This window comes from Bactrocera oleae, chromosome 3 (assembly GCF_042242935.1).
Source record: "Bactrocera oleae isolate idBacOlea1 chromosome 3, idBacOlea1, whole genome shotgun sequence".
In the NCBI taxonomy this organism is placed as follows: domain Eukaryota; kingdom Metazoa; phylum Arthropoda; class Insecta; order Diptera; family Tephritidae; genus Bactrocera; species Bactrocera oleae.
In genome coordinates, this window is record NC_091537.1 from 44,397,066 (window position 1) to 44,412,887 (window position 15,822).

The 15,822-nt window shown below is 41.9% G+C and overlaps 1 long non-coding RNA gene across 3 annotated transcripts in view; it reads right to left on the bottom strand.

Annotated features, from left to right (window-relative positions):
* The window catches only part of LOC138856146 (uncharacterized), a 43,403-nt gene extending 29,934 nt beyond the window's left edge, over nucleotides 1–13,469 (bottom strand). For 2 of the 3 annotated variants that reach the window (XR_011395206.1, XR_011395204.1), the window contains exons 1-3: nucleotides 10,246–13,469; nucleotides 9,356–9,531; nucleotides 8,152–9,299 (exon numbers count right to left, since the gene is read on the bottom strand). This is a non-coding gene — a long non-coding RNA (uncharacterized lncRNA). The remainder of the gene's footprint in view (nucleotides 1–8,151; nucleotides 9,300–9,355; nucleotides 9,532–10,245) is intronic. The other variant, XR_011395205.1, reaches the window with a different exon arrangement.
* Between the last annotated feature and the right edge of the window lie 2,353 nt (nucleotides 13,470–15,822).

Sequence of the window (15,822 nt, forward strand, 5' to 3'; positions counted from 1 at the left end):
TTTTATTGCACTTCGTCCTTCCGGGTTTTAGTAGTCGCTATTTGGTGTAGTTGGGGTTGCGTTGTCCACCAATCCAGTTGGCATGTAGACTTAGAGGACGATGTCTTGCTGCATGCGTTGACGCTCGGATGTTGGTGTTTCTGCCGGCGCTCGTGTATAGCCGTTTAAAAATAATCCCGAACCACAGGAGACTGTGTTGGCGACCGAAAGTTAAGGATTGCGTCGGTCAGAGGATCAACTCACTACCGAGCCTACCCTTAACGAACGGCGTTCACAACTTAAGACACTAAGACTAGCCAGAGGATCGACTCACTGCTGAGTCTAGTGTCACGCGTGTGATCGCTGTTACAGTCCTGTGCTGATTGCCTGCGGATGGGCCTGCTTGCTTTCCGCCAAGCCGTGTGTTGCTTGTTCGCACTTTCGCAACATGTTGCTTTAGGACTGCGTGTGTTGCTAGAAGTGGCGTTGTTTTTCCATTGCAGCCCAATACTTGTTGTGTGGTTTACGTGGCGTAGTTTTATCGTATCGTGTATAAGCGCTTGCTATGTTTCGTTTTCCTTCTTCTTGTATACCCTTGCTATGTTGTATTTGTTTAACAGGGTGCGTTTTCATACGTTGTGTGGGCTAAATTCCGTATGGATATTTAGTTCTCACACTCCTATCTCTGGAAGAAAATCGTCCAATCGCTGGTATCAGGCTCTACTGAGTTGTGCTAGAGTTCGTTTAATTTTCCGATTGACTCGTTCCGTCGGATTCTCTTGAGGTACTTAAGGTGCGGTGAATTGCTGGCGTACTCCTAGTTTCTTTAGGTAGTGTTGCCATAGCGTACTAGTAAATTGAACGCTGTTGCCCGAAATAAGAATCTTCGGGACGCCAAATCTTGCAAGAACTCGTTATTTAAATGCACGACGAAGTCATTCTGCTGTAGCGCGCCTCATGGGGACTAATTCTACCCACTTACTGAAGCGGTCGAAGAAGACTAGTAACATAGTATTACCATGCGTGGATCGCGGTAAGGGCCCCATGAAGTCAGTGCAAACTGTGGCAAACGGTTTTTGTGCCACCTGCGAAAGCATCTTCCCTGCTGGTTTCTGCTGTCCTTCCTTGTATTTCTGGCAAGACTTACACTGGCGTACGTAAGGGCTAATGTCGCGGAACATCCCTGGCCAGTAATATCGGTTATCTACTTGGGCTACTGTCCGGCGTATACCCATTTATTCGGCGCTGGGTATATCGTGGTTCTCTTGCAGGACTCTTAGGCGGAAGGGTTTTAGGTACAGCCTCTTCATTGGGATCGACATAGAATGTGGCGATAGAGGTGACCATCCTTTTCCATGTAGTCCGCGAACTTCTCGAGATTTGCGCGTACTTCCCCTACTCGCTTCTACCACCAGTTGGTATATCCCTCTAGGTAGGGTCTCATTTTACAGATTCCCCAAACTATGGTGAGGCACTCCTTTTCGGTTGCCGAACAGTTGTTCTCCGCCTTATTTAATATGCGGCTAGCGTAAGCTATTACGCGTTCACCTCCTTCCAGTTTCTATGTCAGTGCTGCACCAAGGCCGATGTTACTAGCGTCCGTCTGCACAGTAAATGTCTGGCTGATGCTTTCAAACGCTTCTTGTTGTTTAGCTCCCCATTTCCAGTGTCTCCCTTTCTTTAATAAAGCTGGGAGCGGCTGGCTCATCGTCGCGAAGTCGGGTACAAAGCGGCGATACCAGGAGATTATCCCAAGATATTGGCGTACTTCATTTACGTTAGTTGGCGGCTTCTGCTCCTGGATTGCTGCTGCTTTCTCGGGGTCGGTGTGGATGCCTTTTTCACTGATCACGTGACCTAAATACCGAAGTTCCTTCTTAAAAAACTCGCATTTTTCAGGATTAATTCGAAGGTTGGCCTGTTGTAGTCTCTGCAGTAACTTTCGTAGATTCTGTATATGTTCCTCGAATGTAGAGGCTATCAAGATTATGTCGTCGAGGTAGGCGAAGGCGTGTGATTCCATCTCAGGGCCTATGACCTGGACGAGTACCCTCTGGAACGTCGCAGGTACCGAATGTAAGCCGAATGGCATGACGCGCCATTGGAATAGGCCACGCCCAGGTACGGTGAAGGCTGTGTATGGGCGGCTGCCTTGCTCTAAAGGTATCTGCCAGTAGCTGTTCTTGAGATCCCGACTACTAATATACCTTACTTGTCGTAACTTGTCTAATATGTGTTGTATCCTAGGTAAGGGGTATGCGTCGGGTACTAATCGGGCGTTGAGTTACCGATAATCCACGCATAAACGCCACTTACCGTTTTTCTTCCGGGCCAATACAATCGGCGCGCTGTGTGGGATGTGATACGGTTCGATGCATCCCTTCGATAGCAGCTCATCGATCTCATCGTTGATAACAGTGTGCATCACTGGATTTCGTGGAAAATATCGTTGCTTTATGGGGCGGTTGTCGGTCATTATAATTTTATGCTCCGCCACTGTCGTCCTCCACTCATGGTTTCGAATTTTTGAAGCTCCGCCGCTAAAAAGTCGCGTATGCGGGTCGCTTCATTTCTCTGGTCGGTGGTCGATCTAGGCTCGACTCTATTAATCCTCCTGCACTTTAGCTTACGTCCTTTGTTGCGCTTCGTCCTACTGGGTTTTAGTAGTCGGCTATTTGGTGTAGTAGGGGTTGCATTGTCTTCTTTTTCTGATGGCATGGTGTAGAAGGCCGCTGAATGCTGATCATCTGGCGTTGTCAGCACTACCTGGTGATCTCCGCAGGATATCTTAACTCCCATGCTCCCCAGTGTATATAATCCGACTATGACGTCATCAATCGCACCGGGCATAACATGTAATACTACTTGGAGCGATGACTGTCCGTGTTCGATGTTGGTCTTTACGGCGTCGTAAATCTTGCTGGTGGTACCGTCGGCCATTTGTATTTGCATGGCTACGGTTACCTTCTTACCACTCCCGGTCGTCCTTTCCAGGCAAAAAAGTTTGGTTCGTGGGTGGTTGTACCTTCGCATTGTTTATTATCAAACTGTTGTGATGTAGTGCTCAATCCCGTGGATCAACGATTGAAGAAACGATGATCCAATGTGTGTGGTGTTCTCAAATTGGTGGTGTCGTCTTGTGGGCTGAAATGCCTTGAGGGTTCTAGATGTGATGTGTTAAATTAGGGCGCGCAAGTTTTTAACGGGTCGTGGGTATATAGGGGGAGGCTTAGCTCATTTAAACAAATATCCTTTACAGATGCATTTCTTATAATTCTTTCTACCCAGCATAACCATAAACCTTTTCAGTCGAATTAATCTTTTTTAGTATGGAAACAATATATGATGATATTTATATTGATTTTGATCAGTCAGCTACATGCGAGTTCGATTTGAACAATATGTTCGAAGATTGCGCTGTCTTGTAATTTATGTCAGATCAGCAACTTTATGCTAAATGAACAATAATATAATGTAATGTTGATCGTAGCATTATCTTGAACAATAATGCATGTCAAATTTCAAGAAACCATCTTGTCAGGGACTAGATAGACGGACATGACTAATTAGACTAAACTCCTCACTCTGATCATTTATATATATACTTTATACGGTCTCGGACATTTCTTTCTAGGTCTTACAAACTTCGTGGCAAACTTAATACACCCTGTTCAAGTTTTTTTTTCTTTTTTTTATATACATTCGGAAGAAAGTTCCTCACAGAAACGAACCACAAATCAGCTCAATCATAACTAATTCAATTCAAAACAAATCTGATGGCGTTCAAAATTATCTAAATTTTGTTATGAAATCAAGTATAAGAAAGTAAGAAAACGAACGAAGGAGAACGGAAAAGTGAAGGGAAATTTCTTTTCTTTGATGGTACCCCGGAGGTACAAGAAAAACTTTTTTAATCAATCTGCTTTTAAAAACAGTGAAATCTACCGGAAAAATTGCGTTAGCTGTTGCGTCAACCTGAATTGCCACTACGCTTTTGGAAGGAGGCCGAACCGCACACTCTACATTCAAGCTCCCGCTGAAAATCGCAACCAATGATAATAACAGCGTCTGTAGTGTTTCTAAATGGAGCAATACAGGAAAATTGATGCGTAACTGCTCATTAATAGTCTGGGGCGAAGCTACCATGTCAAACAAGATTTCTGTGGAAGCACTGGATAGGATAATGCGCGGTTTCCACAACAAAAAATTCACCTATGGGTGAATCTACAATTCTGTTCTCAGGTGATTTCCGTCAAATCCTACCGGTTGTGACTCGAGCAACACGTGCTGACGAAATAAATGCTTCCTTGAAAAGATCCAACCTTTGGCTACATGTATATAATATGAGGGTTTCGTCATCTTCACGTGGGAACAGGCTATTTCCAGGGATGCTAGCACAAAGTGATGTTAACACAAAGTGGGCCACAGGCTTCGGGATCGATTTTAATCATTTGTTAAGTGAGTGACATAGGCTTTATATTTTATACCCCTGCGAAGCCGGAGCGGCCGCTATGTTTTTATACACAACGTTCACAGTTTTTCTGTAGTATTTTAGTATCAGCATTGCACACGTGCAAAGCCGAGGCAGGTCGCTAGTAATATATAAAACTGAAAATTTCGGAAAAATTTGTCTGCTTTAAAAAGAAACTAAAAAAAGTAAGTCAGGAAAGGCTAAATTTGGGTATAATTGAACATTTTACACTCTCGCAATATGCGAGGATCAAAACAGGGAAAATACCTTCAGATGTTGGCTGAACTTTATAATGAAACAAGTAAGGAAGGCTAAATTCAGGTGCAACCGTACATTTTATACACTTGCAACTTGCAAAGATCAAAACCGGGGAAATACATTCAGGTGTTGGCAAAAATTTATTTAAAAATTGTTGCGAAGGATTGTAGCATTCATTGTTCAACGAAATCGTGGATGGCTTACAATCAATTTCGATATTTTATTAACACATATTGAATGTCATAGGTAGGTAGGTAGAGTGGCTGTCTAACGACGCACCTAGGCCTATAGGAGGCCCATTGTGATACCAGGGACTAACGTTCCCTCACTCTATCGCCTCCTCTCTGAAATAACCTGTGCTTCTGATGAAGCTCATCAGTACAAATAGTTTTATATTAGCAACTTTCGATACGTCTTCAAGGCGAGATTCAGCTAGATTTGTAGCATGTTCGCTGATTAAGTGTTTGCAAGTTGCCAGAGGCATAAAAATTCCCTCTTTTTCAGGGGTTAATTGTAAAGTGGTACCTGTTCTGGCTAGTTCATCTGCTTTACAGTTACCAGGGACAATACTTTGTCTGCTGCCATTTAATACTGGCGTCGTCACGACTGGAGTATTATGTTTCCTGGTGAACAATACTAGCTCTGTCTTGCCAGCATTTAGGTTTAGTCCGCACGATACAGCCCAACGATTTATTTCGTCAAAAATCGTTTGCATTAGGTTTGCGAGAGTATTTGGGAATTTACCTCTAACCGAAACCGCCACATCGACAGTGTAGGCTACAACATGTACCCCCTTCATTTCTAGATACAACAGCAACTTATTCATTGTCAGGATCCAGAGAAGTGGGGATAACATGCCTCCTTGAGGTGTACCCTTTTGGACAGAGCTTAGCACAGTTTCTGTGAATTTTACTTTAGAATACGCGAATCTACCAAATTTTCTGGTTTTAGTTTCTTTCTAATATGCAGTTCTATTAGCCTTTACAACGTTTTTAAAATGAATGAGGAGAGGCTAACTGGTCTGAAGTCTTTTGGACTTGTATGCGAGCTTTTGCCTGCCTTAGGTATGTAAGTTACCTTGACTTCCCTTCAAAGCGAAGGGATATAGTTTAATTGCAGCGCCCCCTTAAAAATGGTAACTACCCAATCCACTATGTAATTCTGCGACTGCTGTAATTGGGAACGGACCGTCTGGTGCCGGCGACTTGACGGGCTTGAAGCTATTTATTGCCCAGCGTACGAATCTATTTCTGCTCCACTGTCTTGAGCATATTCTACAGTATGGCTTTCAGAGCTACCTGGGAAGTGGGCATCCATTAGTAGTCCAAGTGACTCTTCACGGGGTACCGTCCAACTGCGGTTTGGCTTCTGAAGATAACCGATACTATGCACCGATTGTGCCATAATTTTTCTAAGTCGAAACGCTTCCGCTGTGTTCTCGATATCATTACAAAAAAATTCCCAAGAACTAATTTTTGCTCTCCTAACTTCCTTTTTGTATGACCTAAGGTTGTAATATTAATCCCAGTCTGACTCGCCTTGGGATTGCTTAGCGAAATTGAACTGCTTTCTGCATTCTTTCTGTAACCTTTTAAGTTTGGGAGACCACCAGTCAAGATCCTCCTTACTATTGGGCTGAAATGGGATCATAGGGATACGTTTTTCTAGCTCTTACATGTGCCCCTGCCAGAAGTTACTGCCTCTATCGGCCCTTCCCTCTATTATACATTCAATATATTGGTGATCTGAAAAGGAATGTTCTTTGAGGACTCTCCTTTGGGTTACCCTACAAATAGTACTTCCGACACAAGTGTGATATCCAGTACTCCTTATCGGTGTCATGTAATAAACTTTGGCGTTCTTCCCTTATTACACGATAGTAGCTTAGTATCTAGTAGGCAATTGTAGGTCTCTACAGTCTCACCTCTGTCGTTGACATCTACGCTATCTGCTATATCTACAAATACTCAGAGGAATATATATTCCTTTTTTTCCGGACTCTATTTTTAGGGTGGTGCCTGTTCTGGCTAGTTCATCTGCTACACAGTTCCCGTGAATATCACTATGTCCTGGAGCCCATTGCAGGTTTATCGTGAAATCGGATGTTAGATCCACTTATAGCTCTAGGCATTATTTCACTAATTTAGACTTGTTGGTGGACTTGGAAGACACTACAGTGGTCTGGATGACGGAAAGAGATTTTGGCATTTAGTTTAGCAGAGAAGACACCGCCGCCCACTCGGTTATCTAGTTTGAACCATCCATATAGATGCTCATCCCTGCGACCTTGTCCACCTCGTCCTTTAAATTCAACTCTCTTGGATTTCAAAAATATTTAGTAATGGGAAGGAACGGGAACTTTCTATAAATCATCGAATTGCTACTGGCGAATAGTAGAGAGGATTACCTCAGTCTAATAGCTGAGTCCGTTGCCACTTGCTTACAATTCGTTGTTCGGAGAGCTCCACTGAGCTCTGTTTGTATACTTTCCATACGTTTTACCGCGTATTTCTTTTCCGTTATTGGCCATCACACCAATATACCATAAGTCATAATCGGTCTTACAACTGCTGTGTAGAGCCAGTGGGCTACCCGAGGCTTCAATCTTCATCCCCACCAACCTTTTGCAGGCGTAAAGTGCTGTAGCTGTATCGCTAGCCTAATACCATTTCTTAAGGGCGGCACGATTTCTAGAATACTGTGTTTTTAGTAAAGAGTACTAGCTCCTTCTTGCTAGCATTCAGGTTCTGTCCGCATGATACGGCCTATCGATTAATATATTGTCTGCATAAGTATAGCGAGGGTTTTCGGGAATTTTTCACTTACCGAAACTGCCACATCGTCACCGTCGGCCACAACATGTACCCCTTTCTTTTCCAGATCCACCAACATTGTGTTATTCTTCATATCATTACAAAAATATTTCCAAGAATTCCTATTTGCTTTCCGTGCCTCGTTTTTATATGTTATTAAAAGGTTGTAATAGTTATCCCCCTTCTCTTCTTCTTGGGATAATTTGGCTAAATTAAATTGCTTACTGCAATCTTTCTGTAAGTTCTTAAGTACGGGAGACAACGAGGGGGACTAATTATTCTCTTACTACGTGTAATTGGACAAGCAACCTCTAGTGATAGTTGACAAGAATCTGTGAGCTGTTTAACAAGGATGTCTAGGACCCCTTTGTTTCTTTGTTGAAAAGACGGAATCATAGGAACACGCTTTTTTAGCTCCTGCAGGTGCATCTGCCAATTCTCTTCAATTATGCATTCAATGCAGCGGTAGTGCGAAAAGGAGTGCAGTTAAAAAACTCTCCATTGGGTTAATTCAATTATTCCGACATGAGTGTAACATCTAATACTAATACTTCTCCGGTTTCTCGTTATAAATGTTAGCATATTACATAACAGCCTAGTACCAAGTAGGTAGTTAAAAAGCAAACTCACCTCTTTCGCTGATATCCATGCTATCCTATAACGTGTGGTGTGCATTGGAGTCGCAACCAAGTAAAGTCAATCACCTGGATGCTTCACCGTCTCGTACTAGCTCAACAGCTGCGATGGTACCTCTACTTCATTATACGGCATGTATGCCAGCCGGTATTTGCTGCTGCTCGTCTCCCAGGTTACTGCTGTGATATCTTGATTACTATAGCCGGGATCCATATCCTAGCGTTTAGTCGTGATGGTATATCCTTCTTGTCTACCGCTACTAGCCTGGCTCCGAGGTAGACCTCGCCTACCTTGACTATTGCGGCCTTATGTAGCTGGACCGATCTCTCGTCGTAACAACTATCGGCTTAGTTTGGCCCTAGTTCCATCCGACATCCGTACATGACGGTTGGACCGAGATTGCTTAATACCACTTCCAACGCCACACTCGCCTCATTTCCATTCTCTAGGCTCTAGGGATTTTTTCTTTGGGATCTCCATCATCCAGCACACCAATAATAATGTGGTTCCGGGCCACATCAGCAAATGATTTTGCGAACGTCCCGTTCTTAGTCTTTAGTCATTTGGCTGATGGCTCAGGCTCTTCAGATGACCTTTATTTCTTAGTTGCCACTGCTGGCACTTCCAACTTAAAGTTTAGCAAGACAGCTTTCGCACAATCAATGGAATGGCAGCGCGTCGCTTCTCTGAATACTTTGCCTTCGCTGGGTCTTCTACATGGTGGCTCACGAATCGTGCTACAAAAGCAAACCGTAATACCATTTTTATTTTTGATCAATGGGTAATGCATTTATTTTTTTATTGTATAGCTAATTGATTTTAATTTATATTACATAATTTGTTACTTTTCAAATGACCTCCATGCTTAGTCAGACAGTTTTTATTGGGGCGTGAAAGGTTGAAGTCGGGATTGCCTCAATTATTGATTTAATGGACTGCCTCAGCTCAGTCAGTTTTCTGGGATTTGTTTTATGCACCTCTTGCTTGACATAACCCCATAAAAAAAGTCTGGTGCAGTCAGGTCAGGTGGCCTTGGGTGCCAGCGGAAAGTGGAGTTTCTAGATATTAATTTGTTTTAAAATTTTCGTTGGATCTCCGCAATAACCGACCGCTTTTGAAAGGAATACGTCTTCGGCGCAGTTCTGTGTAAAAAACTTATTTAGCATCTTTAAATAACGAATGAAACATTGACAGTTACTGTTACACCATTTTATAAAAAGAAGTATGGCCCGACACCTTGATGAAACTGCAAACCACACAGTGAGTCAGAATATGCAAATTAAGAGGGTTTAGCCTTAGCTGACCATTCGTCCCGGTTTTGTCGGGACAGTCTGGATATCGAGTTAAGCGTCCCGGCCGTCTTGGCCATAGAAACTGAAAAAAAAAAAAAAATTTATCAATAAACGGAACAAAAATACCACCTATCCCTGTCCGTTCTATTTCTACATTGAATGTATCGAGTTTTGTTGAATTCTGTAGCTCATTACTTTCATTCAATATCAAAGTGAAACATAAGATAATCTTGTGTATTTGAAGCATAAATATATCCGAATAAATATTACTTTATGAAATGTCGAAACGAAGATTTTTTTTGCTGTCCCTGCTTCTTGTGATTTGCTGAGGTATACTCGCCGTAAACAGGGTTCGTTACAATAAATTTGTAAACGATGGGGTCTTTTACAAATCATATTTTATTAAAAAATTACCATACATCCACCATTTCTCTTTTACTTTACTGTACACAATGGTGTCTTCCGCGTTGTAGTGGCGTCACCCGAAGATAGCGCTATGGCAGAGTAGCGGTTTGCGTGGCCCGTTAGCGCGTCACTATCACTTAGAATTACGGAGGGCAGTGGAAGCGGCCGAGATGCTAAGCGTGAAGCAGGTCAGAAGATCGACTCACTACCCATTTCACGCGTGACTTCCAGCCTTCGTACGGTTAAGAGTGAAATGACTGGTAGAGGATCGACTCACTGCGAGGCATCCACTCCTTACCGCCTCTCCGCACTCCCTTTGAATATCTACTATACGATAGCGTATTCTACTCTGCCGCGCTCTGGGGGTGCTAAGCGACTTAGGATGACTTACGTTTGCGTCCTGTGGTGTTGATGGCTTGGACGGCGATTCTATCTCTGCGTGAATTGGCGCTCGTGTGTGCTACGACGACGATGCCCGGATGTTTCTGTCGGCGCTCGTGTAGGCTTAAATGATGTTGTCTTGCTGCATGCGTTGCCGCTCGGACGTTGATGTTTCTGCCGGCGCTCGTGTATAGCTGTTTAAAAATAACGTGCTGGCGACCGAAAGTTAAGGGTTGAGTCGGTCAGAGGATCAACTCACTACCGAGCCCACCCTTAACGAACGGCGTTCACAACTTAAGACACTAAGACTAGCCAGAGGATCGACTCACTGCTGAGTCTAGTGTCACGCGTGTGATCGCTGTTACAGTCCTGTGCTGATTGCCTGCGGATGGGCCTGCTTGCTTTCCGCCAAGCCGTGTGTTGCTTGTTCGCACTTTCGCAACATGTTGCTTTAGGACTGCGTGTGTTGCTAGAAGTGGCGTTGTTTTTCCATTGCAGCCCAATACTTGTTGTGTGGTTTACGTGGCGTAGTTTTATCGTATCGTGTATAAGCGCTTGCTATGTTTCGTTTTCCTTCTTCTTGTATACCCTTGCTATGTTGTATTTGTTTAACAGGGTGCGTTTTCATACGTTGTGTGGGCTAAATTCCGTATGGATATTTAGTTCTCACACTCCTATCTCTGGAAGAAAATCGTCCAATCGCTGGTATCAGGCTCTACTGAGTTGTGCTAGAGTTCGTTTAGTTTTCCGAAGAGACTCGTTCCGTCGGATTCTCTTGAGGTACTTAAGGTGCGGTGAATTGCTGGCGTACTCCTAGTTTCTTTAGGTAGTGTTGCCATAGCGTACTAGTAAATTGAACGCTGTTGCCCGAAATAAGAGTTTTCGGGACGCCAAATCTTGCGAGAATTCGTTCTCTAAATGCACGATGAAGTCCTTCTGCTGTAGCGCGCCTCATGGGGACCAATTCTACCCACTTGCTGAAGCGGTCGAAGAAGACTAGTAACATAGTATTACCATGCGTGGATCGCGGTAAGGGCCCCATGAAGTCAGTGCAAACTGTGGCAAACGGTTTTTGTGCCACCTGCGAAAGCATCTTCCCTGCTGGTTTTTGCTGTCCTTCCTTGTATTTCTGGCGAGACTCACACTGGCGTATGTAAGGGCTAATGTCGCGGAACATCCCTGGCGGGTTACTGTCCGGGGTATACCCATATGTCCGGCGCTAGGTATATCGTAGTTCTCTTGCAGTATTCTTAGGCGGAGGGGTTTAGATACACATAGCTTCCTGGGTACAGCCTCTTCATCCTGGGATCGACACAATGTGGCGATAGAGATGACCATCCTTTTCCATGTTGTCCGCGTACTTCTCGGGGTTTATGCGTACTTCCCTTACTCGCTTCCACCAACAGTTGCATTGTGGCGCCACCGTCGTCGCTTGTCTTATGGTCTCTAAATTTTTTCAATTGTGAATTGAGGTATTCATTTGAGATTTCCTCAACTTGAGTGGTCATGGTGGTAACTGATTCTGTAACTAGTCTACTTAGGCTCCAACCGAAATGGTATGTTGTGCCAATAGTGTGTTTGTCTGAGGTATGAGATCGCTGCCTAATAGCATGTCTATTTGAGCAGGGGTGTTGCAGTTGGGATTTGCTAATTTAAGGTGTGAAACCTTTTCCCAATGTTTGCTATTTATATGATAGCTTGAAAGCATATTTGCATATTTTTTAATTGCGGTAAAACTATAGCTTCTGCTTAAATTCTCTTATCCGCTTTGGGGGAATTAGGGTAATGGGGCAGATTTTATTAGAGTTTTGAACTACTCTTCCACCCATTCCTGTAATTTCAAAGTTGGCTTGTTTTGTTGGCAGTTGTAGCCTATTTTGTGCCCTAGACGCTGTGAAAGATCGTTGTGATCCTTGGTCTATTAAGGCTCTAAGTTTAAACAGTTCTCCTCGGTGTTCGATGGGGTCGACTTCTGTGGGTAGTAGTACTTTGGTTTTCGCTGTGTAGCGTGTGAGTTTTTAATGCCTTTGATCTGGATTTGCTGTTGCAACTAAACCCGTGGCTCTTTTCATATTTGCGCTGTTTGGTTGTGAGCTGGAAAAATTGTTATAATGAAGCATAGAATGATGTTGTTTATGACAATAAACGCAATTAAATTTGCTTTCGCACTCTTTAAGTGTATGCGTCTCTTTGTTTTTACAAAATTGTTTCGGTCGATAGTATTCAATTTTTGAAATAGCAAGATTTGAGCTTTTTCCCCCCTGTACATAGTTCGCATGACGTTTGTTTGTACTGTTCGGATATGAACGTTTGATTTCTATTTAAATTGTTGTTGCTACTGGCTTGTGGTCTGTGGAAGCTTCTATTTAGGTCGTGTTGAACGGTTTTCGTTCAGACCATTTTTTTATCTACCTTTTCTGCGATTTCGTATTGGGCTATTAAAAAGTCTTTCATCTGTTGCCACGTTGGGCATTTTTTTCGAGATGAGAGCGATTGCTCCCACAAAAGTAACGATTTTTCTGGTAAAGCGGCGGTGCATATATTTACCAGTATTGGGTCCCAGCTGTCTGTGGGAATATTTTGTGTCGATAGAACCGACAAGCAATTAGAAACAGTGGATTGCAGTTTTATAAACTCTTCACTTGTTTCCTTTCGAATCTTAGGCAAGTTCATTAGTATCGTTACTTGCTTATCGACCAATAATATCTCATTTTTATATCTACTTGTAGATTTAAGAGCCCAGCCAAATTGAAAATATCGTCATTTAGTGCGAACTGTCTTACTATCACGCCTGTTTGACCTTCTGTTTTGTATCGGAGGTGATACAATTTTTGTGCATTGATAATTTGGGTGGTTCATGTAAACGGCTGTAAACATGTCCCGGAAGGACGGCCATTGTTCATAACCACCAAGAAATATTTCTGTGTCATATGCGGGCACCTTGAGATGGATGCCTGAACTTGCCTCTTGACTTTGTACTTGTGGCAGGTCTACTCGCTGATGTGGAGTAGATTCAATTGCTTTTATTAGCTTTAGCTGATCGGAAATCATTGCTTTAGTTTCTTCGAATTGGTCTAAGCAGTTCTCGTATTTTGCGTAAGCCGAAGATTTGAAATTTTCTGGTAGATCTGATTCGTCAGATTCTACTATGACGTCATATGAAGCTTGGAGACATATCCAAAAATTGTCGAGATTTTCCTTTTTGATTTCTTATGCCGATTCAGAATTATCTTAAATCGGAGAAGATGAAAATCAAATGCAGTATCTTACTAAACTGTCACTCTCAGCAATGAATTTATTGTAATGTCTTTCCCCCTTTTTTGTTTTGTAGCACCTTGCTTTGAGCGTGTAGCTTCTGCAGGTGTACATGGACTTTTTCGCCCGAAATCATTTTTGGTACTTTTAATAGCTGTGTAGATTTAGAATCTTTAGCATCTGCGTTCATTTAAAAAAGTTCAATTATTGAAATGGTTTCTCTCAGTGTAAACTGATTAAATTCAAGCGAAATTCGTAATTGTAACGCGTAATCTCTTTTATATAATTAAGAGAATAAGTAAAACGGTTTATTTTATTTATTTTTTTTTTTTAATCCGATTAAATAAGATAGCGTGTTCTGTTGTAACGGTATTTATTTATTATTTTTCTCGATTGTATTGTTTATTTCAATAAATATTCAAAAATTGTAATATCTATTTTGTTATATCTTTTTTGTGTTCGTATGCGTTACAGGGTATACCTATAAGCGAATTATTATGCGTCAATGAGAGTTCACATAAGAGGTCAATGTACTTTATACATATGTATGCAATCCTACTTGTTTTTTGGTTGCCAAGAAACAAGAGGTATTGCCGGATTTGTGCCTATATGAACTTTGAATATAAAGAATATTATAGAATTGTATTTTTGTACGCAATCCTGCTTGTTTTTTGTTTGCCAAACAACAAACGGTATTGCCGAGTATGTGCCAATTTTCACATTGGAATATATAAAATTAAATTGTATAGAAGCAATGTATAAAATATTGTTTACAATTTTTTATTATTGTTATTTCTTTATTTATAGAAATATAAATAATTATTTTTTTTTTGTTAAGAATTCGTTTTTTCTCTACCGAACCGTTTAAAATGTTGTTTTTTTAATGCGCTTTTTGAAGTTCTTTAACTTTTAGTGGTACCCTAGTAGGGTATAATAATATGTCCCGTACTTGTATAAGTACGTATATAAGCGAGCGGACGTTGTTTCTCAGTTAAGAAAGAGCGCATAAACGTAATTAGAAACAAAGTAATCGTATGTGCACTACGATTCGTAAAAGTGCACTCTCGGTATATAAAGTAAATAGGTATGTACGTATGTATGAGAGTAAGATAATGTACGTATATTGTATATGTTTAAAATTTTTGATTTCCTTTACCTTTCTCTCTCTTCTCTTGTTTTTTTGTAGGTAAAATATGCTAAGAATAATAAGAATATATATTTGCAAGCGCTCAAAATTATGAGTTGCTAAATATTTAGGTATATGTTATGTGCAAAATATGTAAATATGTATATGATGTGAGATTTGGCATATAGGTAAGAAATTCTTTTTTTTTTTTTTTGTTTCTTGAGAATATTGTCCTTTCTATCTCTTTTTATTCGTTATATGTTGCTATGTGGGTATATGTATTGTAGCGAAGCTTTTTACTGCCCCTGCTTCTTGTGATTTGCTGAGGTATACTCGCCGTGTCCAGGGTTCGTTACAATAAATTTGTAAATTTGGGGCTCTTCTTACAAATCATACTTTATTCAATTTCCATTTACAAAATGGTGTCTTCCGCGTTGTAGTGGCGTCACCCGATGATAGCGCTATGACAGAGTAGCGGTTTACGTGGCCCGTTAGCGCGTCACTATCACGCGGAATTACGACATTCACTCCTTACCGCAGTAACGTCATCCGCCTTTCCGCGCTTCCGTTGAATAGCTTTATACGATAGCGTATTCTACTCTGTCGCGCTCTGGCGGTGCTAAGCAACTTACGATGACTTACGTTTTAGGTCCTGTGGTGACGATGTCCGCCCGACCTTTAGTCCTGTTCCATTTGCGTCGGCAATGGATATTTTTATGCCTTCAGGTGGAAGCTGTACCTCCGCGGATGGTTGTGACAAAGTCGGTGACTCTACTATTTCTGCGTCATTGGTCATATTCGCAGTTTACTTTGCTCCTGAAACGGCCTGTATGTTGTGTCTTGCTGAGAGCTCGCGGGTCCAATGAATGTGACCGTCTCGATTGGTCCCCAAATTTGCTCATTTAAGTATTATTATTATTTTATTTTTATTTTTTTTGTTTTAAACTGTTACGGCTGTGTGGTATGGTTTCAATTCACTGATGTTCACCGTTTTCTTCTTTCCACCGTCAATTTTTCGAAGTTGGACGATTACTGGTGAGATATATCTGAGAATTTGATAAGAGCTATCGTATTTCGGGGCTAACTTTGCGGCGAAACCCTCAGTGGCTTTAGAGAGGTGATGCTCTTTCGCGAGGACTAATTCTCCGATCGCGGGGGTCCATTTTCTGCGTCTAAGGTTATAATGACGGGCTTGATCCGTTGTCG